The sequence below is a fragment of the Sipha flava genome, unplaced genomic scaffold (assembly GCF_003268045.1).
Source record: "Sipha flava isolate LNK unplaced genomic scaffold, YSA_version1 176_pilon_pilon, whole genome shotgun sequence".
NCBI classification, from domain to species: Eukaryota; Metazoa; Arthropoda; class Insecta; order Hemiptera; family Aphididae; genus Sipha; species Sipha flava.
In genome coordinates this window covers 1,338,103-1,363,363 of record NW_020272062.1, presented here as the reverse complement: position 1 = coordinate 1,363,363, position 25,261 = coordinate 1,338,103, and the positions used below count along the sequence as shown (strand labels likewise).

Sequence of the window (25,261 nt, the reverse complement as noted above, 5' to 3'; positions counted from 1 at the left end):
ACGTAATAATAGTAGAGGGACGCTGAAATTTCTAAAAATTAGAAGGTGTACTCCGTCCCCCCTCAAGTCGAGCACTGATTATGTTATTTGTTATTATATTATAACCAAGTTGTATAAAATGTATGTAGTTACCAAATATAGTGGTACATAATATATATATTATATACGTAGGTGTTTTGCATAATATGCTTTAAAAGGCTAAAATAATTAATTGTATTAGTTAGTAAATGATTTTAAAACACAAATAAATAAATGAGGAAATAATTTAATTTCCTCGATCAAACTTATCAATATTATCAGTTGAAACTTTGACCAGTGTATGTAATATTATTTGTTTACTATTTAAAAAGTACCTCCTAGAGTAGCTTGAATTTACATTTTACTAGGATTATATTTTTATATTCTTTAAATTATATTTAACAATCATAATGTTAGGCATATGCTCGTTATTTGATAATTGAAATACCACAATTTATCAAAACTCTTTTCATACTCAATATTTTTTTTTTTTTGATACTTTTGATAGGACCGTCGATTCAAAAGTAGTAACCGCTTCCGCATGACCGTTAACTTGAGTTACGTATGATGACCTATTTAAGAATGATATTACATTCATTACCAGTAGAATATTCTGTCGTGTTAATAATAATATATCAAATTAAAGCTATTTTTAAAGAGAAATCGCCGCAAAAAAAAAAAATAAACCATATTTAAATATTATAAACCTATTGAAATACTAAATATCTATAATTCGGCTTTAATCATTCCTAGAAAGTATATAATTCTGGTTTTGGTGGTTTTACATTAATGTGTGAATATTTTTTAGTTTTTATTTATTTTATTTTTCTCATTTTCTTTAAAAACATCCACTCTTATAAAGAATACTTTAATTTGATGCATTTTTGGACATTCGATACGTCATGACTATTACATTACACTATACATTATAATGTAATGTGTTCTTAAAAACTCTACACTTGTGGGTATGTATATATTTATATTAGTTTTATAATTTGACATCCTCAAGGGCAAAAGTATAGGATATTATACTTTCGAAGATCCTTCTTTTTTTTTTTTTTTTTTAGAAATAATCTTATTTAAAACGAGATTTTAATTTCACAGTGGCATCTTAAATGAAATCAAAATTAGGATATTAATTACACAGCCCAGTCTACCGGTACATGTATATATATTTATATATACTGTTGGGTGTTCCGTGTTCATATAAAATTACTGGCTATAATCGGTTAGGTTAGGTATGCCACAATAGTAACACGGACAATGTTATAATCCACCCTATCCTCAAAATGGTCTCTAAACATAAATTATAATATCCTTAGAATAATTGGTGTACGTTGACTATGTCATTTTAATTAAATAATATACTAACATTATTTGTTTTCAACTTGTAATTTAAAATAAATCAAAAATGTTATGTAATTACCAGTTGATGATAAATTTATGTATCGACTTCAGCATCTAAATATGTTTGGGTTATTTAGTATTGTTAATCAGTTTAATATATATATACCTAATATTTATTACATTTTACGTACTTACAGTGCTCGAATTGGGGGGTGCGCAGGGGGAAGAAACTCCTCTACTATTTTTTTTTTTTTTTTGCGTACCCCAACTATATTTTTTCACTGGAACGGGGGGACGTCACGTTCATCCTAATTGATGACCAAAATAATTTTTATATGAATTTCAATTTACGTCAATTTGAAAACGAATTTTACGATTTATTATATCAAAACTATTTTCATAATTAAAGATTATATATTATATGGTGGTTATGATATGAACAACGTCATCATTTCTGAAGAAATATAAATAGCAATGTCTGTGAATTTGATATATTATACTTTATACATTGTACTATTTGTTATTAATATTGACGATCGACGATATCGTCATTTTGGAAAAAAATAAATGCTCGCACCACAACCAATCTTCTAAGGCCGTGGCCCGCACTAAAGAGTAAAAATAAATAAAAACAAAAACCAAATATATGATTATATCATTCGATTCATGAGACTGCCTGATCGCCTACAATTATGTTAATTATTATTTTATTTTTATTTTCTATTGTAACATATAGGATGTTGATATTGCTATTAAAATATATTATATTTGGAATTTAAATATTAGTTTAGCTGAAAAGTGGCATTCAAAATATATATAAGGTTGGCGGTGGGGGGCAGGGACAAAATTCCCACGGGTTTGTGTTAAATAATTGCGCATATGGAACGCAGTTTTCAAATCATTGGACTGAGCTCCTCTACTTAATTTTTCCCAATTCGAGCACTGCGTACTCATAGTTTGTAATTAAAATACACTTTTAACAAATTTTCTGTCTATATACAGAACTTCGCCAACGAGAATTATAACAACAATAATTATTAAACTGCAGTAGTAAAGTAGGAACATAGGCAATTTTTCAGATATCAATTCACAATTATTTTTTTGTTTTCATATCGGATTTGTTGAAATTCACTGATTTTTATTTTTTTTAATTTTTAATTTAGTATGCGAAGTCAACACTAGATTTTTAGTAATGAAATGCATGTATAGTGAGATTTTGTGGTTGTTAACGTTATTTAAATCTTTACAGTACTGTATACAAAATGTATAATAGCGGAAGCAAATCCTTAGACCACCTTTTGATCATAACAATCGAACAGCGTCATTGTCTCGTAGTTATGTAATTTTATAATAGTTTTTTTAATTATTATTATTATTATTATTATTATTATTATATTATTATTCAAATTTTATTACTTTTTTTAATTAATTAATTTTTGTTATATTTATTGAATTTCGGACAAACTTATGCATCACAATTTTAATTTCAGTCAGAGGCTTATATTTATAAAGTTACTGAGGGGTAACTTGATAATTAATTTGTAATTGATGGTTACGTATGTATAAACATAAATTATATCGTTTTAGAGGAAAAAAGTTCGCGCCGTTAATGACTATAATTATATGGATTATGTTTAATAAATTATATTAATTATATGAATGTATAACCATAATTTTAATGATATAATATTATAAACTTCTTATTTTGTTTCTCAGCAGATATTTTTTTTGTTAGGGTGTTTTTCGTGCGTTGGGGCGTATATAATGTGCGTCACGGCACACAGGTAACATTATATTCACGGGCGCACGCCATTTCAGAAGGGGAATAATTTTATTGGGGTATCTTCTTGGTTGCCGGGTGTGGTTTCCGTTTTCATGTTAATCATTTAAAAAATAATAATGTATCCTTAGAGTTAAAAAAAACCTGAATATGCGCCTATTCTTTTACCTTATGTACGATTTGTTTCTAAAATTACTTTTCGCTAAGATCTCGAAGTTTTTTCCTTTATATTTTTTCTTATCGACGATTTATTATTTTTTATGTTCTACCGTGTTTAATGACAAAATTCGAATAATATTCTACACTATAGTGATAATCTGTATTAACGGAGTGACGCGAATAAATTTCAATAATTTACAGGAACGATTTAATGTCGAGAGTTTTAACCGGCTGGTAAAATAATATGGTGCGTTCTGCCGTCCTATATAATGCATCTTTATCTTTATCTGCTGGTTCATTATGTAGTGTTGTCTACTCATGTGCTATTAAACTCCAATTAAAATCACACTACGAGAACCGTATAAAAATATTTTACAAAAAGTTACTTTCGTTGTGAACACAGCATATGTCGCAAAACGGGAAGTTTTAATAGAATAAATGTTCGGACACAATTCGCTATAGGAAAAAAGTATAGAACTGTAACTGTAAATAAAAAAAAATTAAAAAAAAAAAAAACCTCTATTGTCAACGGATACTAGTGTCCGTCAATCAAAGCCAATTTACTACTTGTTCGTCCCTCTGTGCTCACTAATCTTCATCAATGGCGAAGCGGCGGTTATCATCAATGACATTTTTTTCACTCCCGTATGCGACAGTCGCGTGCGAATCGTTCTATCCGAGGAAGAAAAATGCATTACTGGTCGGCAATACTGACGTGACCACTAAATATTTGCGTACCTATATACACGTAGATAGATACCTGCTCGGATGTACAGTTTTATTGTTCATTCACGTCTCTTCTCGTATCGGGTTGTTGTTTATTCTATTATAACGTTTTCAACAGTAATATATTGTATTGTATGTACCCGTAGAAATATATAATTGCGACATTACGCGAGTATACTAATATAATAAACGTACCATAGAGTACGGTCTTCTCGTCCGGTATACATTTTGACAGCCAATGCGATACGTAGTGTATTATGTTACAATAGTGTTGGAAACCCGAAACAATTAAAGGCAATTTAAGAACATTTATGAGTCATGTTTTTTGAATTGAATTATAATATATCCCTATGACTATATATATATATATATCGATAATTCTAGATTCCGATTTATGTATAATCGTATTACGTGTTTGATATAAATTACAATTTTCTCCTACCCAAATGATTGTTGAATATTTATAGAAATAAAAGAATAAACGAGTGCTAGCTATCTTCTACCATGCGTTCGTGCATAAATCGTGTTTTAGACATTTTTTTTTTTTTTTGGTACTGATATTCATCGTATAAATTTTAAAAACGTTTAGTATAGTGATATTCAAATTAAATCAATTTTTTTTATACGTTAATTATCCGCTTTCGTTAAAAATAATCAATTAGAAAACAATTTTCTGGAATATCGATTTCAAGTATACCCATTACAGTTTTTTATTCATAATGTTATTAATCAATAGTAATATTTGTATTATTTTTAAATAAATCTTGATCTTAATTATAAGACGTTTTTTCTTAAAATATGTAAAATACGTCGAATAACTAGCTATGTTGCCCGTGCATCTTTTGAATATAAATTAGGTACTGTTACCTAATGGCTTTGAATTGGAACTTCGTAATTTTCTCTTTATAGGTAAATACCAATAATTTGTATATGGAATTACATATTAATATTTGTCATGGTTGATGTTAAAGTTTAACTGTGTTTTCTTTTATGAATATTTTTCTCGAATATATTTGATTAAGCGACTAAGGCAGGCTAGGTTATCTAATATAATAGTTACCTATATAATAGGTATATACTTTTATTTATACCCTCGGTGTATGTGATTGCATATATGTGTGTTCTGTATAAAATGTTCTTGTCTTTCCGTAGAATGTGGCAAAAATTAAAAATGTTGGCTGAAAGTGATGTAACTGTTTATGTAGCAGCATATTAATAAAAAATTAGTAAACTTATATTCAAATCCATCCCCTCTATATTGAGACATTAACTATAATTATGTAGATGCATAAATGTATGTAAAAAGACTCGTTTTGGCAGCTCGTGATGGACAGACCGTGAATACTCAAAGTTATTTATTAGTTCGCCATTTTCTATAATACAACCAGGTGTTTGTGTTTACGGACGTTCTATGCTTCTGCGTCGTACTCGTATGCACTGTATTGTAATATAATGAAGCTATTATTTCCCCCTATATTTTATAGTGCTGATGGAATACTTAAGCCCATATCTTGACTTCTGTTGTATACTTCAATCTTTTTGAAAATAAAAATAAAAATAAACGTGACCGACATAATTCTATTACATTTAAATGTTACTATGTACTATTGTCTAACGTTTAGTTTCTGGTTTTATATATGGAATCAATCGTATCTACAGTTTTGAGGTTGTTAACACACATGATGTGTACGTATATTATGCAGGTATTCCGGAGATAATTGGACATACTGGCGGTCTTTTTTATTAAGGAAGTTGTTCTCTACAAACAATGGTAACCAAGTCGTGAATTAATTAAGACGATAAAATTATAATATTTTGAAAACAATATATGAGTGTTGTTCTTTTACCCGTCATCTATTATGAACCAACGCGTATCATGTTTATCATACTTTCCAACATTATACCACGTCGAATTACAAACGATAACAATAATAATCCAAATTACTAGTGTTTTTTCATAAAAAATAACTAGTGAAATGCGTTTAAACGAATCAAGGTAATCTGTATAGTAGAATAAATTACATGAAAATGTTGTGATTTATTAATTTACTACTCGTATAAACGGTGTTTTCCGGATAGTTATATAATATCCTGGTACTAGTGAAAAATGAAGAACCGCATTGCGGGATTTTTCTGTGGCAATTTGTGACAATTTATGAACGTTGTTTTGTATAAGTTATAAATATATAATATGCACCCACTGTCGAGTTTCACCACTTATACGAAGCTACAAAACACTAAATAATCATTATTGTCGGAGGTCCGTTATTCGATTTATATTAAGACTGCAGTATTTCTATATATTAAATCGACATGTTTTGTGTTTTTTATAATGTCTAAACAGCGTCGCCGACGGCTGGAATAACTTCATATAACTACTGCACAATTTTTAAGTATTTTATTACGACTTTGCGAACGCAGTAGAAATAATATATATGTAATGTCGTAAAACCGTCTCGTTGCTAGTTCGCAGATTTACTCCGGCGTCCCTGTTTGTCGTGGACGGATCCACATTTTTCGTCATCCCGTTCGAGTACTTAATTCCGTCTCGTGAATTTCGCCAATGAAAATCCAAATTTTTTAATCCCTTTATTTCTTATATATATAAAATTGTTTGTCGCGCAGAAAAAGAAGACATACACATTTTCGTCTTTCGGAAACCACGATATGCAAATTATGGATTTTGTGATAAAATGCGTTTTTCTATTACAATATGTCGCACTGAAAAATGGCGGCGTGCGATACGATAACCCTCAGGGCCGACCGCCAACGCATTGTAATAGCCGCATCATGTAGCGCAGTGGCGTATGTTCAAGATTCCTATTCGCCCACTATAGGAGGAGACTTGACGCAACAGTACCGCATTTGAACGTATTGAAATTGCATTTAAAGGCATAATTTCTTATCGTATTACACATTACGAGCCCAACTCTATGGAGGGTATGGATTGAAAATAATACGTACATGATGGCACTTGTTTGGCGAGCATTAAACGCTGCTGCAAAGAAGACATTTCCGTCATCCATCCTCATTGCGCCCCTCCCCTCCCTTTGTAGACCAACACGTCGTATATGGTGCGGAGGCGTAGATACGTTTTTAAGTTAAATATATTTATTTAAAAGCTTACATGTGCTTCAGCAGTCGTACACATACGTACATATTTTATACAGTCGTAATTTAGAACGTATTGTCTGCGCGGCGTCGAATAGCCGGTCATTACGGTTTGTTTTCATGTTTTTCTTTTTCTCCGATACACAACGATATTATAATAGTGTCCGGTAGGATCCTACTACAATAGTTCGCTTATGCCATCTGTATTCGTCATCGCCTCAAGTCAAAAGTAGAGGTGCGTGCATGTATTAGTATAGCGCTTTGGCGATGGCCGCTGTCGTACTTCGTCGTGTGTGCTACATGGAGGAAAGAGAATTTAATACAGACTTTCAAAATAGTTCCACTTCGTGCAGATTTTTATAAGAAATGTTCTCCCAACTCTTTGTATTCGGGGTGGATATAAGAGGAGGTTTTAGGAGGTCAGCTGACCCACAGTTTATATTTGTTAATAGAATCGACCTCTTAAAGATTTCTTAGGTTTTTTTTAAGTTTGCCAACAAATGCCCAAGTTTCCACCCCCTCCCTCAAATGACGTCAATAATTTAATTGTAAAACATCTCTATGTCAGATCCCATGTAAGATTTCATAAAATAAAATAAATATTAATGTTTTCAATGATAATTATAAATAAGCTTAAAAACGCATTATATGATCATATTATTTTTTTTTGTTATAAGGTCGAGTTTCGATATATTTATAATAATCGAGTTTCAGTACTAATAAGTGGCCTTTTAAAATAGCCTGTTTCACAGTTATCTAACCAGGGCCATATTTAAGATTTTGCTGCCCAGAGGCAACAACATTTTCCCTTCCCTCTTTCCTAAAGTGCAAAATTCAAAATAAGTGTCTTCAATTATTCGTTAAAAAGGCGATCGTTACGCTCACAATTAATTTTCCCTATTAAAGTACACAATATTTCTAATTAATATCAAATCCAAAATAATAACCTAGTTTTAATTACCTAAATAAAGTTACAGAAAATTGTCTTTTATAAGACTAATTGGCGGTACCTTTCGGTCTGAATACCCATACAAATAAAGATTAAACTTATACATCAATAAAATACCACTTATATTTAAATAATCTTAAATAGATATAAATTGTATCCCCTACTAAATAATATAAATAATTTTACTATGCTACATTTATTTTTTATATAATTTTCTTTATTTATCATTCATAAATAATTCTCCATTAAAAATACAAAAAAAATCGTTTCATTTTTAGTTAGAATCACCGTAAAAATGTTGCCGCCCCTTAAATATTTCCGGAAGGATATTGCCTCCTCGAAACACCCCTTAATTACGGTCCTGGTTCTAACTGTAAATCCGTCTCTGCATAACTAACATTAACTAACTTCAATTGTTGAGCGCCACAAAACAACCCCCGACCTCGTATATTTGCGCACTCGGCTGAAAGTGTAAACGTGTTGGATCGGATTGAGCTCTCCGAAAGCTTTCTTCCCGGGAACCGCACGTGAAGGATCGAAAGTTTCTGGTTTTTTTTTTTTTGTCCATTTTCACCGCAGTTTTTTACGGGAATCTATTGAAAACGCGTCGACGGCCCGCGATAACGTTATCAATACGCCATAAACGACGGAAAACCAAAAAGATAGACAGCGGCGAGCGGCGCACGGGCGGGACGTCGCGGAGGAGGGGATGTGCGCACCTCAGCGTCGTGCGCGTGCCACACCGGCCGTCAGTCCAGTTCGGTGGGTTGCCGTGTGCGGTCGTTCGATACGCGTATCAGCTGCGCGACGATGAACAGAGCCCGTGTGCCCGGCGGCAGCCAGTAGTCTAGTGGTGTCGTATGCGGTGTATATAATCTAACGGCTGTTGTAAGGTGACCAACCCCAGTTGAGTGGTGGTGCGCGCGATGATGTACCAGCACCGGAACACGGTGGTAGACACGAAGCTCCGAGGCGGCGCGTCCACCGCGGTGCATGACGGTTTCGCCACAGTCCGCCGGCCGCACCACTACGTCGGCCACAAGCGACGGCGCGCGGCCGCCTCGGTCGGCTTGCACCTGGAACCGGTCAGCGAACACGTCGCCGGCGAACAGCAACAGAAGCAGCAGTCGCCGCCGTCGTCATTGTACGCCGGTCAAAGGCCCAAGTCATCGTACGACCCGGCCGTCGCGCTCCCACCGTTGCCGTCCGACGTGCCTTGGTGGGAGATCGCTACGCGCCGCAGGCCCAGGAGCTGTGCCGACTTCGCCGCCACTTCGGATACCGTCGAAAAGGTACAACAGCCCAGTCTATGGCTTTCCGACTCGTGTGTCTCTCTCTCCGGGTAGGCCTTTGACGTTTCGTTCGCGTTTCGCCAGTATTTATTCGGCTTTTTCTCGTTTTCGAATTCTGTCATTTTTTTTTTCCGCCGCCCGATCCACTTGCATCCGGCGGTTCGTCTTTTGATTCAGAGCAGTCGGTCATAAATTTATTTTTTATCTTTCCCTTCGTCGAGGCGATAACTGTCTCTGAGGACTAAGGGATCACGATTTTTTTAAATTGTCGACCGCGGACTGTGTTTCGATTGTAACCGATTCGGCAGTTAGTTTTAATTGTTTTCTTCCGTGACACCTTAACAATTAATATATCATCGTAGGAATATTGCCGAGAAAACTGTTAGTAACCAATCTCGTTGACTGTGTGTGTTACGTCTTCAATAATAAATTCTATCGCGTGAAAATTCAATTTCTTTTTTCTTGATGCCTTCGCCTCACAAAAAAAAAATAAAATAAAAATAACAGTTGCCGTTACGAGTGTGTATGACGTGTGTGGTATTATTATTAATATCATGATTGTTATTAGTTTCACGGGTTTATTGTACGATTTAAATTGCTTTTTCTCGTGTGTTTTTTTCTTGAAGCCAGCGATTTCGCTATTATGTTATTTTATTTTGTATTTTTATTCTCCGTCGATTGTCAGTCCGTCTTCGTCCGCTATATTATACTCTGCTCGCGGTCGTTGTCGCCCGTCGGTCTAGGGCTAACATAATTGTTTACGAAGTCCGTTGGCATTCGATCAAATTCGTAATGGACACAAGCGAGCACTGATAGTCCCGATAACATCAATATACATAGCACTTATATTAAATATTATTATATCCTTCGTTATACGGAGCCCCTCCCCGTATCTTGGCCATAAAACTTCCCAAGTTATACGATCGTGTTCCTTTCCAATAGAACGACGCGACGTGTTGTTCGTCGTACTATTTGTCAATTCGCGTTTCACCACCAGATTTACTATTTTACTAAAGTCGTAAGCGTGTACATTGTCGTCGTCCTCACCATTTTAATTTCCTTTAAATCGGACACACGAAATCTCCGCCATGCGAGTAGAATGAACGCCCTGTTTTCCGGCGTAGAGTATCCTGGCGTGGACCGACGGTAAAAATTAAAAACCAGTAAAAACGTCTCTTATTTTAATTGAGGGTCCTAATACGCGTAGTTCACAATAATTACATTTGACAAGTCTTCTAATCGTTGTGATTATATCCTTGGAACTTTATAATATGTTATTTCCCACTAATCTTACCAGCAGTTATTCTATGTATTTAAACCATATATTTTTCGTCAGCGAGTTTCGTACGCGTACAAGAGATACATGTCATCATAATGCACTGTTATGAATGTCGAAACTGCGCCGCCCTATCAAATAGTGTCCGCATTTGGCGCTCAAGTCTCAAAAAAAGACTTGAATCTATTATAATAATAAACGCCGAACCTTCCAATACGCTTTATTAAATACGTCTTATCTTACCAATTGTTATCAACTATCGTATTATTATATCCTATTCCTAAAACAATAATTTTGCATCCATAAGACAGTGCTACGTGCCGCAACATTTTGGGTTAAGAATCTGTGCCGCCACTGATGTCCCTGTATCCGAATACAGAAATATAATGGTTGTACCGGCCGTCTTAAATAGTAGTGAGTTCCCGTTATCACTATTATTGTGGGCAACGAAACGTTTGATTGCTTACACCGGGGACGACGTGCGTGCCATCTCGGCGAGTTCATCTAAAACTCGTAATGTTGCTGTAGCACATAATACATCTGCGCCGGTTGATGGATATCAAACGACTCGGGATCGGCCGCCTTAATTTTTAATCCGCTTCGTCGTAATAATATCGGCCGGGCACAAACGTGTGAAATAATAATTATTGCCGTACTCGCATCCGGAAAACCCCCGTGTACGTATGTGAAAAACCCGTCGACGTAACTGTTATTAAAATATCTTTTCTCCGATAGTGTTTAAATTCCATCTCGCAGATTTAATAGATGACGGATTCGACGACAAAAATGAATCGATGAAAAAAGGACCGGTTACGCCGATGACCGACGACGTACCGGCGTTATCCGTTGTTTTCGTATCGACGTTCGTTTGTTAGTACGTAAATTATACAGCTGCAGGCGCGCGCGATTGCGATTCGCGAACTGTGTCTATTACATTACGGACCATGCATAAAGGTGTTTGTGCATCGGAGCAGTGGTGCGGTGTGACGACAAATACTCGTATACGTATCATTGTATTTATATGTTAAAATGTATCCCGCGCGGAAAAATCTCGAAGCGCTGCTTGTGCGAAATGCAGCACAACGTAACGTACATTGAAACGTGTAAACGAACGCGGTATGAAATAAATAATGAAACAGAGTTACTCACGTTCGAATACGTCTCGTATTGTGTTATGTGCACAATTGACGAGAAGACCTGTAGAATTAAGTATACAAGACGGAGGTGGTGCGCGCGGGAAACAATTAAAACTTGTACCTTTGTGTTTCATTAGTCGTGAACTTGAAAGACGCTATAAACGTTTTAAACTCGTAATTTGAAATTAATTAACGTTCGTCAATTGACCCGTACACGTATAATAGTCACATGTGCGTGGTCGTGTTGTGATGTAATAAAGTCTGCGCGGAGTTCTATTACACGAAACAGACGTAAAAACGATTGTAATAATTGACGTTTGTGTAAATTTGTTCGGTTTCTGCAATACGTTGTTATACATTATTGATGTTATATATTTTTCGTTCCGAGTGCCGTTATAAACGCGCATAGTATAAATTGTACCGTCGGGCGGTGAAAGCGACGCGCGATCGTTTCACAACTGAAGAACATGTAAACACATAACGAGATGACATGATTGGTGTCCCTGCACTAATGTGTTTTGTGTCTATCTATACACGTCGTATTAAAACGGTGTGTGTTTTTCACGTGAAGAAATCCTAAGAAACGGTGGTTAAAAATTGCGATCGGCCTCTCAGAGATTCGTCGCGGTGAAAATCGACGCATCGCAAAACGGTGCGCTTTCGGGGGACTACGAAATCTCTCTACACAGGCATAACATTGACGTAGGCAGCAAACATAACATGGTAAATATATGACAAGAGATTCTCCCGATCAATAATAGAAACGTATTCGAATAATAATATCGTCGTATTATGATTGTTGTTATTGTGTGCGGTCATTTCTTGTCATCTTGATAAATTATTGCAAGAACATTTTCGATCAATAAACATTGCGTACAACACAAATTTTACAATAATAAAATTCATCGTATTAAATTGTTCTGATTAAACTCCTAACTGAGATATTTTATAAATCTTAACGAGTATATTTTCGTTAAAACGATCTTGGTCACCCGCGTCCAGTGTTTGCGTGCAAATTACGTTTTTATTGAGCAATACACATATAATATTATTACGTACACAAATATAATTTAATAGTACTGGACGAATTTTTATTTATTTTTTATTTGCACGTTCTACCAGCTGGCGTAATTAAAATGCAATCCAATATATATAATTAGTAAATGTAACCGAAATACATTAAATGAGCGATGTTACGTTAGTTAGTAGGTTTATAGTAATAATATATTCCATGTCAAACAATCGAAATTTTTCAACTGCGAATTTTATCAAAAGTATTATTTCTTTCGCATTTGATAAAATCCAAACGTGTACAATATTTTATTATTATACGCGCAGTTTCCGATTAAATCCAATCGTTTTGTTTATAAATAATAATATGTCATTAATGCGATATAATAATGGTCCATTACCACAACAATAGTATCGTGAAATGAAATCTCTTTTTCGCTCTCTAGAATATTTTATTCTTTGCTGCTCTCCGAGAGCGAGCGAGAGAGACAGGCACATGTCCGAAAATAATTTTAAGAATGTTGAACGAACTAAGTGTGGTGCACACATCACCTTGTCGTTACATATTATTATTATTATTATTATTATTATTATTGTGTTATTGTGTGCCGTACACAATCGATAAGAGAGGAGAGACGAAATATTATTTTAACACAAGTGTGGTCGTGTGCAGCGTGCGCATTTTACCATCGTTTGTTTTATAATTCTGTTGTAAAATCGCATTTCAAAGTGGCAAAAATTTTCCGCATGTTGTGCTTCTTGATATTTTTCAGTTTTCATATTTCGTATAATTCTTTTGTTTCTCTGTTTTTGGATCCCCCGACCTAGTCTTTTATCCACGATGTGGTTGCATTATTATTGTTATTGCGATCGCCGTGCCTTTGTCGTGATCATCGCCCTCGAAAGCGAGTTCTGCAGCAGCGAAAAAAAAAAAAAAAACAATGCATGACGCGTTTAGAACAATTAAGATAATTCGATGGATCTGGATCACCATAAGGAAAACTGCTGTGACAGAGAGAAAGTGTCGATTGAGGAAAAAGAAAGCAGCCGTTTCCCGAAATTAACTAATCAATAATCGAATCGAACACTTGCGGGAAAACGCGCGTGGTACATAGCTCGGCACGTGCCTCCCGACGTCATCACCGCTTGCGCGCGCGCGTACTGCATACTCGCTTGTGTTTAGAAACGTTCCGAATTTTGAACTAACATCGGTCGAGTGTTGTGTTTTCTTCACGCTTTTCCCCCGGCATGAACAATCGGTTCGGAAATAATAGTAGAATGAAATGGAAATTCGGTTCTTCGTAAAATACTATTAACAACAATAACAACAACAACGCGCGCGGGGGCCTCTGTTATTAGAAGAAGATCCACTCTGACATACGATGAGATAATAATATTGTTAAGTCGGGTTATGCACTACGTACACAGGACGAGAGTGCGCGGTAGTGTGGTTACTGGTTTTAATAATATATGTGCGTGTGTGTGCGTTGTAGTAGAATGGTCAAGTGTGTTGCTATCGTATTATTAGTATCGCGTTTGTGGTAACAGGAAACATTATTATTATTATTGACTCGCGATCGTTACGAGTCTCGTCAACCGCGCGCGGTGTATCGTCCGGTTTCCATCGACCAGACATCGTCTTTCATGACGGCTCGACGTGTATGTGTTTCGTAACGATATCATTATAATAATATAATAACGATGGATACGCGCGAAGTGTTGTTGGGCAAGACGATTGCTTTTGGAAAAGTAATGATAATAATAATCGAAAACGTTGCCGAGCTATGTGCATGGTCGACCGACGACGTCCCGCGGTGTTAAAAACATTATGAAACGTAGAAACTTTTATGTGACTTTCGTGTCCCCGCGGCCCATCAGCATATCTCGAACTCCATAAGCACGTGTGTTAAATATAATTCACTCTATGTATATTGTTGTTATACGGTAAACAGATATTGCAAATCGCGCCATCCAATTATTTATCCCTTGATATTATAATATTTCTATGCGTGAGAAGTGAAAAAACGGCGAATTATAATTATTATATTTTATTTGTGTCATAATTTCGTCGATTTATAACAACGGTTTTTTTTTTTTTATCGAAATTTCAGTAAATATATATCAGAACATATTGTTGCCGTGTTGACATATGCCCGCATATGTATATTTACATGCGTTTTGTTTGCATTTAAATGAATCATTAAATTTAAACAGAATTATGTGATTCATAGAAAAAACCCCGGTATCGTATTACCGAAAGGCAGTATAAATAACAATAAATACACAAAGCTCAAATATCAACGCATTTGATTTTAAGATTAAAGGGGAGCGTTCCTGTACGATTATATACATCGTACGTTTTACGTACAGTGTTTTGGTGAACAACCGCTGAAGATCTCTCTAGAATGTTTATAGCGAGTAATTTTTGTTATACCTACTGATGTTGCTATCTCTGAGTTTTTAGGACGTATTGCACAAAAAACAAGTATTGTACTGTGAATTTCAAAAACTTAATTATACGGTTCCAACGTGTTACGAATTTCTCCGCGAGATCACGCAACATCGTATGCTTAACGTTTATAGTTACACTAGCTGAATTACCCGGCTTCGCCCGTGTGTATTATTTGCTTTCTCGAAATGAAATTTTTAAATCAACACACATTTTTGTGTTTTAAAGAAAAAAAAAATGTATTTTACTTAATGCTATCAAAAGCTAAATAGTAGTAGTGGCTGAATTATAAACAAAACAAAAAAAATAATAATAATATTTACAAAAGACTCTTGGCAGTTGCTCAATTCTAATATGGCTTAAGTCAAAACCTCTTTATATACCACATTCTGAGTTTCATTTAGTGGTACATAAAGAATAAATGGTCAGATTTTCCAACTCTAGACAATGCCACTTACAATTAATTGCCCATGTGAAAAACAGTTATTTTCCAAATCTACACCACAGTAAGTTAATGTCTGACCTTGGGTTTTGTTTATTGTCATTGCCAAACAGACTTTTATTGGAAATTGAACTCTTCTAAACTTAACTGGAAAATCATTGGGGTGTAATGGTATTTTCGGTAAAAATATTTTTTCTCCCTTAGCACATTCAGTCAAAATTTCAGCTTTAATGTTATTTTTTGTAAGAGAGGTTACATGAAGCCTAGTCCCATTACATTATCTAAAAAAATTCAAATTTTTTAGTAATATGATTGGAACTCCTACCTTCAGTGATATTTTATATGGAGGCATACCAGATGGTGTTTGTGAATTTAAAAACTCGGTAGGAAAATATACCAATTTTTCACTATTAATAACTGTATGTATCGATAGAAAAGTAATCCATTTCTAGTGCTTGAAATCCACTAATTATTAGCGAGTTTATTGAGTCAGTTCGGTTATTTATGTTTGTCAAAATAACGCTATTTTCCATATAATTCTACATAAGTCATAGCAACCGTAATCGGTCAACTGCTTTTGTTATTATTATATGAATATAATATACAAATTACATGTAAAAAATTATTTTTACCGATTTCAACCTTTTAAAATCAAAATTTTGAAAATCGGGTGACGTGATGACACTTTGGAAGGTATTTGGAACAATTCTGTGAAAAAAATTGAAAAAAAGTTAAATAGCATCGTCACATAATGGGTACATAAAAAAGGCCTGTTCTTTTATATATATATAAGGATTTATATTAAACGTGTAAGCTTATCGCATTCTATCGTGTTCTAATCCCTCGAATAATATTTCTTATTTCAAAAACATTCTTAATCACTAATTCATTATAAACTATTATAATGATGATTATTTATTTTTAATCCTTGGTTTATGCCGCATTATCGATGACCAATTATTGATTTTAAAATCGAAACCCCTTTTTTATACTCTGAAAACTATAACGTATAAATATCGAATACCGTGTTCAAAAATAGTTTATTATGGCTTTTTCTCATTACTTGTGTATGAGTACTAACGATACGAGGAATCGTTTTGGATTTATTTTAATAACCCTTCTGGCGCATTCTGTTCAAAATCAAATACTTTAAAATGAAGTTATAAATATTTAACTACATGTTAATGGGCTGTATAAATCGTACCCAATATTAATGAAGCCACTATTTTGAGAAATATCCTTATCTATAAATTCTCAAGAACTTATAATTTAGGTCGTCGTTTTAAATAACCCAGAGTTGAAAAAACATTTACAAATTTATCTAATCCAAATTCTGATGTTGGGGTTTCGTCAATTGCGCCGAATTTGGGACACTACCTGTATAGTATACATCTATTGCGCCGGTATAAAAAATGTATATTAAATAGGAATACATCTATTGCGCTGGTATTAAAAAAGTTATATTAGTTAAAAGTAAATAAAAATAATTTACATATATATATTACATACAAATTTATCTTTCTGATGAAGTGCCTTGAATCTTAATCTCAATCTAAAAAAATTAATTAAAATTAGAAAATGTAGATATAAAAATAGATTTACATTTAATTACCTTATACTATACTATTATACTATTATATTATACTACCTTATAATCATTTTTTGTAGTGGTAGCTTATTCGTTGTACAAATTCAAACATATCTAAATTTCCATTTAAATACTTGGATATATTATCTTCAACCATGGTTTTTTGTTTTTTATTCTTATGATTTTTATTCGTACAGCTTAGAGTTGCAACTTTTGTGTGCGCACCGCCATTTATGTCCTTTTTTCGTAAGTTCCTTGTAAGAAAATTTATAATTTTGGTAAATAATTAGTTCTTTACCACGTTCACTTAATACTATTTCCATTATAAATTTAAGCACGAGCCACGACAACTAAACGAACGACTATACGAACAACGCGTGGAATTGTACTGCACAATACTATGGATTTACCTATAACCTAACACGGTATTTGTCCACATTTTGTAATTTGTTTTATCTTCAAGTAATACAATAATATAATTCAAACTTACCTATGATATAGATAATATATTAGATTAAAACACGTAAAAACCTATATGTAGTTATTATAGAAATAGTATTATAGACGTTTATATATATTTAAGAATCGATCGGCGCAATTGACGTACACAATTTATAACATTGGAATATCGATCGGCGCAGTTGATGTATACCTTTTTTCTATCATAATTTTTCTTTCTTTACCTGCGATTTGCGGCGCAATTGATGTATGCCCCTGATGTTAACTATACAAAAATGAAAGGGAAATTTCTTTTAAACTTTCAAAATTCGACCTCGGTAACAATAATAGACGTATGTGCATTTTGTGTAGTAACCGCATATGTATGTCTCACTCGAAAGCGTAATTAAATACGTTTCCTGCAACTGGTGCTAAATTTTCTTATATTTATAATTTCGGTAAATATAAAGATAACAAGTTGTCTTCTGTCATCTGACCGTTCCGATCATATTTATAAATCGATTGTTTTCAATTTATCGCCTATTTGCTGTGAAATTTTTTTGAATCCATAGTGCAAATTATTTCACATCTGGGTGGGATTGCTACTAAGTTAATGGTTCGTAATTTCAAGTGAAAAGGCTGCAGGTGGTGGTGTATATCACTAGTGTGATATGTGTAAACTGTTTTTCGTATTTAAAATAAACTAATTGGATCAATAAATTAGTAATAATATTTGCTTGACAGTGGCCAATTCTAAAAATTTAAACTATTCCAAGATCCAAACAACAGTTAAATTTGCTCACATCAAAATTATTCGATTATTTTTATGATAATCAAAATATTTCGATTGTTTTCAAAACCGATATATCGAGATTATGCCCATCACTAATTCTAACGTTGCTTATCGCGATTATTATGATTTTTCATTACTACTATTATTATTTGTTCATGAAAAGAACTTGGGTAGTTTGTTTTTTTCCTCCCGTTCATCCACTACCTAATCGGGACGTCGTTTTCCGTCAAATTTATTGTACTGTTGGGAGAACTGCACGTTGTCGTCGTCATCATCGATTCGTTTCGGATCCGGAAAACGAGCGCTTATGACGTTTTCATACGACAAAATGTTCTTATAATAATATTATCTAGACGACGTTGCTCCGCGTTCATCTTTTCTATGCGACGGAATGTTCATCATCGCTGCGCGCCTGTCGTTTCCGGTGAAATTTACGTGGCGTGTTTTTATCGGGACCGGACGAACAATGTCGTTCATGGGGGCAGACACGCGGTTTATACCTACGCACAATCATCACATCGTTACCGTTGGGTATTAATATATATTAATATCCGATCATGCGAGAAACAAGGTGCGATCGACCAACGGTGTAACGTTTTTGAAAAAAAAAATCACTTTAAAAAAAGGACGCATTTATTCAGAATCTTGTAAATAACTTACGCTTATGCGCCGTTGACAAACATCGTGGTCAGTGTTCATGGTATTCACCCAAACGGTGCTTGTTTAATTTGCTTACGAAAATTTGTTGGTAATTCTCAATTTTGCCACGTTGAAAAGAAACCTAATATCTCTCTCACATCAAATTTATGTCGATGTCGAATAAAATTACTATACCAATGATTATTGACTTAACTCTTTATTTTGATATCGTTCTATTATAGCGTACGGGTGGAATACTTGAAATATCCCGGAAATCCGCCCATTTTACTGGAATTACAGTTGTTTAACAAACGTTGGAAATAATTCTCCGACGACGAAGCCGCGTTCGGGCTTGGTCCCCGCACCTCGGGCATTTTTTTATATAGTTTATACAAATGCGATGAGATGTTGACAAGTATAGAGTATTGTAGTGGTGATATTGGTATATCCTTGAAAAATGACATAGGAAACGTACTCTTGTCCTGAAAAGTGACGTCTATAGAGAACATGTCTTCTACATCATATCATATTTATTTAAAATATAATGATTGTAATAAAATAAAAGTCCGCTATAGGATCCAAGCCATATAGGTTAGACTAAAAATTATATTATATTTTTCTTTAAGAGGAAAAATAGGAAAACAGCGAATTAAAATGTTTTCTTACCTTGTTACCCTTTGTACTGGTAGAAATTCTTCGTCTACTTTGTTTTAGGGTTTTCCAGGCATGATTAATTTGATAAATAAAAACAACAGACTTTTCTTGTTAAAAAGCTATCTAGTGGATGAGAAATACACATGAATATTGGTCTGCGTCTTTTCTCGATGGAAAGTGACAACTTAGTGTCATCATGAACAGGGGTTACTTATAAAATGTATGTGTATGTATATTTCCTCCTCGACAGATTCTTTATTAAAAAACAATTTAATGATAATAAATGTTATGATTAGTATACGATGTCCATTGGCAATTAAGTGTTGACTCAGTGTTGATTATTGATAATGTTATGATGATTACACGATAACATTTTATATTTAATTAACTTATATATAATGATGATTTAATATACATATTTTAATGATATCGATTAGGTTGATATGATAGATTATAATAATACTTTATTAAATTATATATGTATGACTAATGTATTAATAAAATGTATTATATGTATTGCGCATGTTCGTACATGTAATCATGATATGGTTCTCGATAATTATATATAATATATATTATTATATATATTATATATAGTATGTATAAAAAAGGGTTCGTTATTCTGTTGGATAAGAAATTACTGTTCAAAAACTCACGTGGTGGCTGTGGGACCGGCGCCAGATAGTAACAAAACCCTCACCCAGGGGGAACCCCACGGGTTCCAAACGGGTACGGCTCAGGCCGGTGCTGGTGGTCCATAGACAACACGGGATCCCCCCGCAAGCGATAGTCCTGCCCGACCAAGTCTCGTAAATAGTGTCGAGCGCTAACACGGTCCTCTGGTTAGTAGTTCTACGTCGAGCGCGTAAATTCAACCATAGGTTCTCAATGTACAAAAACTCAATGAAAACCTTAATAATTTATTTTGGTAAATTTTTTGCACATCATTATTTTATAACTCTTTACTACAGTTGCTTTACGTTGTGCTTGCGTGTAATGTATTCGTAAAACGCACGTTTTTGAATCTTGAAAATAATCACGTAACCTAAAAGCGAATATCCCGATGTGGATATTATAATTCGTTTTGAGGTTAATAAAAAATCGATTCGGGGGTACCTAATTGTTTTTTTTTTCAATCTATGATATGAGCACCACACGCACTTAAGACGTGGCTATATGTACATATATATATATATATATATATATATATATTATACGTATATTATAAATGCGTCGTCTAAATAATCGAATCTGAAGAGAAAATCGGCTGAAGTGACAAGGACATATCTTGTTCCACACCATGTTTCCTGTGTGTGCGTGTGATGCTCTTCAATTTATTGTTATTACCGACGAAACGGTATCGACAAGAACGCTGGGCCAATGCACGAGCCACTTGAGAGTCCCCATTATAACTGTGCGGACGGTGCGTTATTTTATCATACGTTTATTTATATATTGTTGTATGCTCGTGCGTTGTCCGATTATTCCGACGTACCGTATTCATGGCGATCCCGCGATATACCTGCCGACGATCTCGTTTTCGGTCTTAACTCCGCTCCTCTTAGCTTCCGTCTTACACCCCCTGCCGTTAAGTGTACGTACGTGACATTTTATATTTTCACGGAAATAACGACGTCCGCAAACGAGCGGGAAAAAAATTCCACACAAAGACCTTTCGAGATTCCGCATCCTTAAGTCCTTTGTATTATATATTACCTATATACACATATTACTTTATAATATTTAAAACGTTTTGCAGCCGAAACGTGTGTAACATGACGTTGAAACTTGTTCTCGATCTGGACAACATTTTATTACTCGGTAAGAAAAAAAATTGTACGGGAATGAAAGGGAAAGGAGGGTATCATAACAAGTACTGACTTCCGAGTTTGGCGAAATCATTTTCTATTCGAAATATGTTGGATTTATAAATATTCTATTAATTAATAACCTGTGCAAGATAAAAAATCATTTGCATTACCTGGTCTCGAAAAAAGTCCATAGAAAACGATATTTTCGTCATAAACCAATCGCGTTTGTATTTAGGTACGCAGCGCGAACGAATGTATGTCATATTATTATGTGTGTATGTATTTGTTAAAAATCTAATTGACATTCTCCATTGGCATTTCTTTAATTGTATTAATATTATTGTAAATAATCGTTACGCTTGTAGCAATAGAATAATATGGTACGTGTACTCGGTTCATTTTGTGGTTAAATAGTTCTATATCAATATATTCCATTACTACACAACACAACCAAATACCACACAAATTAATAAAACATGGATCCTAATTTTGCAAATAACATAAATCCTAATTTCACACAAAATAAGTACGATATTAGCGTGAATTTAAACCGTTTTTCGTTATTAATGATATTTTTTAAGACTGCATATGCAACGCTAAACAATAACATCCGAATTTTTATTAATTCTAAAATAACATGATTTATAGTTGCCCAAATTAATAAAACTGTATTCACGATTATAATGAAAAATTTAAACATTGTGAATTGTATTATATTAAACGTCACACACGATGATCAAAAAGTCGAAACGTAACTTACTATAAATTCGTACAATATTTTATCGATAAGACTTAGCAATAACGCCTCAGCGGGTAATTAATTATTCATATTGTTCAATCTTAATTAAGGTATGGGTACATAAATTTATTGATTAGCGACGATAGCCATGAATAATATGCGAATTCAATTAATATCAGAACGTTTATGTACCATCAAGGTAGAAATGTTTAATGAGAAAATATTTTAATGTTTTCATTTTACATCTACCGTCGTAGGTAATAAGTATAGCCAAAAAAACGTTCATAAGAACGCAGATTAGATGTTTTAAAATAAGATTTGACATCGAATTATACAATTTTTAATTTTAACTTATTTATTTCATGCGTGGAAATAGTTCCTTTTCGGCAACTGATGATGATGAACAAGTATTTAATAACACATATATAATGCGTAACAACCGCGCTTGAGTCTGTTCCATATTGATCTGTGATAGTGTTAAAAATGAACTTTGTCATAAGTTTCGATTAAAATTCGACGATTTGTTTGCAGTAAACAGTTTTGTCATACCAATATAATGAAGGAAAAAATCGTCCTATGCTTTTTTAAATATCATCGTTTTCGTCTTGCGGATGTAAATGAGCGTTTAAAACCATCCCGCCTCGTTCCGTTTCCGCAGGCGGTTTAAACCGCACTTGTTGGACACGTCGACGGCATTGATATCAATCATAACGTACATAATTTGGAGTTGTACGTCGTAGGTTTTTATAATCCAAGTAGTAGGACATACGCGCCCGGAGGATCCCTGGCGCTCCGGGATGCGAACACCCCACTGACGCTGCCCACTCGCTTTTAATCCTCTCGGCCCGTATCACGTATACTCGATTGTTGTTCGTGTGGAATACGTATATAATAATAATAACAATATGTAAGCGCGTATTAACCGTCTAGTCGTAAAAAAATTATTACGCTGCTGCATTATCGAGTCTCAAGTACCACGGCCGCGGTTACATTGTGTACATGTAGCAGTCGGTAGCCGTCGGGAACCCGGTGGTAATGTACGTTGATGGTTTGAAAATAGAAACCACCGGGGTTCGAGTCGCGTCCTACGCTGCAGCGTGTGCGCGATGGGCTTTCAAGATAAATCAGATATTTTCCATGTTTCCGTTGTTATACGGTTGGTGGACGAGGAGGCATCTTGTGTAATATCATTATTATTAGTTATTACTTATTACTTAACCACCATTAAAACGACGCGAACAACTGTTTTCGTCCGCCGCGACCTGTTATTCGGCCTGGTCTCTCCCCCTCCTTCATCGCCCCCTTTACGTTGCATATGTTTATACGGTAATTAAAACGCTAACAGCGGTGGCGTGACACGGACGATAAATTCGTATTTTTAACATTGTAACAATAACATCATGCGGCATTTTTTTCGCTTCGTTTCAATGTACCTTTACCGTACCAACATATAATAACGATCATTTTCCCGTGTGAAAGAGCCACCTCGTTTGTGTGCACTGCGCAATGTGTGACGACGATATGAGGAAAACCAAATACATGTATCGTGTTTTCAAACGGTTGTTTTTCGTTTCGACCGATAATCTTGTTATTTGTTACACATGTATAACAGAGAGTGTAATATTTATATTGATTTTGCGCGCATGTCGGTCGCAACGACCGTTTGGAGACTACTACTGCAGCCATTTCAATCAATCATTCCGTCAAAATATTTTATATTACTTGTATTCTGATGAAATATGATTTTGATTATAATTCGTTGCCGAACTGTCTTGTTATTCTTCTTACATTGACTATACTTGAAATCCGAGAACTTTATCCAACATAACGACCATTTTATCAGTTTCGAACTTTACGAAATAGGTATTTTATTGTTAGAAATCCTATTAAAAAATTTTCCCCGTATTCGATCGAATGTTAAAAAAACGTTTGTTATTAAATTCAATCGCTATAGTAATATTTTTTAAAAAAAAACTGATAACGATAAAACTTTTATCCTTCGAGAGATCTAGTCCAGGAGAACGCAGGATTTTCAAATAATATCCAATCGCGCTGGTAGAAAGATAAAAAAAATACTTGCGTATACGTATGTTTGTGCAGCCGGTCAACGACATGTGTTCGTTATCGGTCGAGTTCGCCGCGCACAATATTATGTGTACACATATTACGTTTTTATTGCGATTTATTATTGTTGCTACTATTATTTTATTTTTTTTCTAAGCATATTATGTGTAGGAACCACGGTAATTAACTCGGTTTCCTGATAAAAGTAGGTAAATCGACGATAACGATGACTCCTTTGACCCATTTCATGACGGCGGGCGGGCGAAAAGAATGATAAATGTATTAACGTTGGTAATTTATATTTTAATCTTATTATAATCAACGAGTGATAATAGTAATAGTTTTTGCGACATTGTTCTTATTTTTCGTATTTTCTCTCAACTATCCTCGGACAAGACCCACTTTGCAACATTATACTGTAATAACCATTTACCGAAACCGACATGTACTTATCCGAATGCATGTCCTGTTTGCTGGTACGTTGTTGCCAAGATTTCTAAAAAAAAATTAAGGTGCAGGCAAAACTATAATCGAATTTTATTTCTACCATTATAAAGTTTCATATTTGAAACGCAAAATATATGCTCAATATGTATGCTATTGTTGTACGTACGCACTTGCTCACATAGGATAAAAATGCATAATCAATTAATGGAATGTCGACCAAGTTTCCGTAGAGGACTTATTCTACTCGAATCGTGAAAATAAATATTTTGATGTTGAATTTATTTATTTTTTCTACACGAATTTCTCAAACTTGAAACATCCTGTCCGCTACGATTACATTTCGATAATTGGTTTTCTGTTCGTCCCGCTCAGATTCGAAATGGTGCAAGTAG

At 34.3% G+C, this 25,261-nt stretch overlaps 1 protein-coding gene and 1 long non-coding RNA gene across 9 annotated transcripts in view; one reads left to right on the top strand and one right to left on the bottom strand.

Moving 5' to 3' along the window:
• LOC112680347 (protein sickie) overlaps positions 1-25,261 on the top strand; it is a 91,815-nt gene that overhangs the window by 60,286 nt on the left and 6,268 nt on the right. The gene's annotated exons all lie outside the window — the stretch shown is intronic.
• On the bottom strand, positions 19,135-20,052 carry LOC112680349. Its single transcript, XR_003148297.1, has 2 exons — positions 19,821-20,052; positions 19,135-19,636 (listed from the first exon to the last, which is right to left on the bottom strand). It is a non-coding gene; the product is annotated as an uncharacterized LOC112680349 (long non-coding RNA).